General features: G+C 40.0%; 1 pseudogene; it reads left to right on the forward strand.

The window, feature by feature from the left end:
• The first annotated feature begins 408 nt into the window (after positions 1-408).
• LOC149147671 (putative chloride channel-like protein CLC-g pseudogene) lies at positions 409-2,068 on the forward strand (annotated as a pseudogene).
• The last annotated feature ends 1,045 nt before the right edge of the window (positions 2,069-3,113 follow it).

Here is a 3,113-nt window from a genome sequence, read left to right on the forward strand (position 1 = left end):
GATCATGTGAATGCCATAGTTGGAATTCGAATTTTGTGGAATTTGTTAAATAATTACGAGGTGGAGCAAAACAGGTTTGCTTAGCTGCACACTCCAATATTCACTGTGAACTGGTAGGAACAGTCGACCACCGTATCATTATCTCAATGTTACATCTCCTTGTGTCATAGGCTCTAGTTTTACGTGTGCTTCCAGGGCAAAATTTTCAATTTTTTTGGACAGATTAACCAGAATTTGTGAACTAGAGCTCACAAGCTCCGAAGCCGGTACGGGTCGATTCCCGGAATCGACCCGCCGCCGGTCGGGCGGGGCGGGGCGGCCCAGGCGTGGCGCTGCCGCGCGCAGCGCTACCCCCGGGCCGCCCCGCCCCGCTCGACCGGCGGCGGGTCGATTCCCGGAATCGACCCGCCGCCGGTCGGGCGGGGCGGGGCGGCCCGGGGGTGGCGCTGCACAAAGTCTGAGTTTCATGTGTCATCAATACTTCTGTTCTTTTGTGCAGTATATGTTCTTGCAATCTTTTCATATGGGATTGCAGTACCATCAGGTCTATTCATACCTGTTATTTTAACTGGTGCCTCTTATGGTCGATTTGTTGGCATCTTGCTAGGATCATTTACAGACCTGGATCAAGGACTTTTTGCTGTTCTTGGAGCAGCTTCTTTCCTTGGGGGTTCAATGAGGATGACAGTTTCACTATGTGTAATTCTTTTGGAATTGACAAATAATTTGTTGATGCTTCCTCTTGTTATGCTGGTATTGTTAATATCGAAGACTGTGGCCGATGCATTTAACAGTGGTGTTTATGACCAAATTGTTCGCCTCAAGGGCTTGCCATTCCTTGAACCACATGCAGAACCTTATATGCGGAATTTGAGTGCAGTTGATGTTGTTAGAGGCCCATTGGTGACCTTTTCTGGAATAGAAAAGGTTGATAACATTATGCAGGTCTTGAAGAGCTGTAAACACAATGGTTTTCCTGTGATAGATGAACCTCCTTTCTCAGAGGCACCTATTTTATATGGTCTTGTGTTGCGTTCACATTTACTTGTTTTGCTGAAGAAGAAACTATTTCTACCCTCGAGGGATTTGGCTAGTGAAGATTTTGTTGAGCAGTTCTCTTCGGTAGACTTTGCAAAGCCTGGATCAGGTAAAGGCCTCAACATTGAAGCGATAGAGATAAGTGCGGATGAAGCGGAAATGTTTATCGATTTACATCCATTTGCAAATACCTCTCCGTATACTGTTGTGGAGACGATGTCATTGGCCAAGGCACAGATTCTTTTTCGACAAGTTGGATTGCGCCACCTTTGTGTGGTCCCTAAGTCTTCTGGGGTAAACATCTTTCTATATTTTTGTATTGTTTGTACATGGTTTAAGTGGATTATTCTCTTACCTTATTCCCAATTTCTGTGGTTTTGCAGAGACCTCCTATAGTTGGCATATTAACCCGGCATGACTTTATGCCTGAGTACATTTTGGAAATGTATCCTGACTTGAAACAAAATCGATGGAAGAGGTTACGCATTCGATTATCAGCTTTCACTGGCATTATGAAAACACTTCCAATAGTAAAAAGATGGTTCTGAAGTCTGTTTGAGATCTTTTCTTCATAGGCTTTAGACTAACTAGTGGATTAAAGATCATTTGTAGGAAGAAATTGGTTTTTTTGGAGGGTTTGTTTTGGATCAGATGTCAACTGTTAATATAATATTCTTATTATTCTTTCGCTGTCCAATCAATTGTTTTGGACATGTCTAAATGCTTATTACTTTTCTGATGTCAAGGCCCTAAAAATTGGTTTATTTGTAGTTATGGAGCCTTGCCACCACTTATTCTGGTTTGCAATGTTAGCATTAACATTTTGACAGCAATCCAGTGAAGTTCTATCCTCACTTTTTGTCCAATGGATCATGAAATTTTCAACCAAGATTATCGGGAACCAAGACCCTTCGAAATGAGAATCATTCATGGAGGGACGTGAATTCCTGGTAAGCATTATATTTGACTTGCTCAATAAAACACTTAAAATGATGCCAATGCTGAGCGAATCTGGGATCATGATGATTTAGAGGGATGTACATTTCTTGCTGTTATTGAAAGGCGTAGGATCTCTGCAGTACATCCTACGCCTTTCAATACATATAGTATGGATCAACAACAACAAGAGAACATGTTATTTGGGTCGAGAATTTCTGAATATAGACCGCCCTTGGATTGCTCTCCAGGTTATTTGAATACAGTGGCTAGTGATGATCAAAATGATAACTCAAGAGATATTGAATCTGAAAATGTGCCGCTGCAGTTCTTTCTTCCACCCCAACCAGATCGAGAATCTATTCAGGTTGATACAAGGGAACGAAGGGAGCCTTGTATTACTTCTGATGATGTTGTTGAGACGAATTGGATTTCTCTTGGCTTAGGCGGTGGCAATACATTGGCTGAAACACACACTGAGGAATTGTTAGGTTGACCCTAAACTATTAGAAGACACAGATCCTCGACATCAGTAAATTGCTTGTTATGAGAAATCCTTTTCAAATGTTTAGTTTAATCATTGTTTCACACTTTAATTTTGTGGTTGCTTTTGAGAAATTAATGTAGTTTATTTCTTATGTTTCTTTTGCGCAAGTAATTTTTTACTGAATGGTTTTAGTATATAGATTATCCAATCATTATAGTAAAAATAAAGCATCGGTATGATTATTGTTTTTGGCAAATCTCTACCTATATTATCATTTCTATTTCAAGATTCCAACTGGAATAGTACGATAATTCTCACGATATTGAGTTGCTTAACTGCTTATGAGCCCACATAGAAACATATCAGCGGCTGCTCTTAAAAAAAAACATGAGAGGGGGTTGTGATGTTTGGCTATCCATCCAGATGAACTCACAGTAAATATAAATTTCCCTACAGACCAACTTCTATATTGTCAACTCAATAATCTTATACAATTGGATATTAAGGTAAAGGTCATAATCGATTATCGGATGGGCACCATTTTTTAGGTTGACCCTAAACTATTAAAAGAAATAGATCCTCAACATCAGTAAATTGCTTGTTATGATAAATCCTTTTCAAATGTTTAGTTTAATCATTGTTTCACACTTTA

Source organism: Pinus tabuliformis, chromosome 9 (genome assembly GCF_031772625.1).
Source record: "Pinus tabuliformis cultivar Carrire ecotype Pingquan chromosome 9, CPIR1, whole genome shotgun sequence".
NCBI lineage: Eukaryota > Viridiplantae > Streptophyta > Pinopsida > Pinales > Pinaceae > Pinus > Pinus tabuliformis.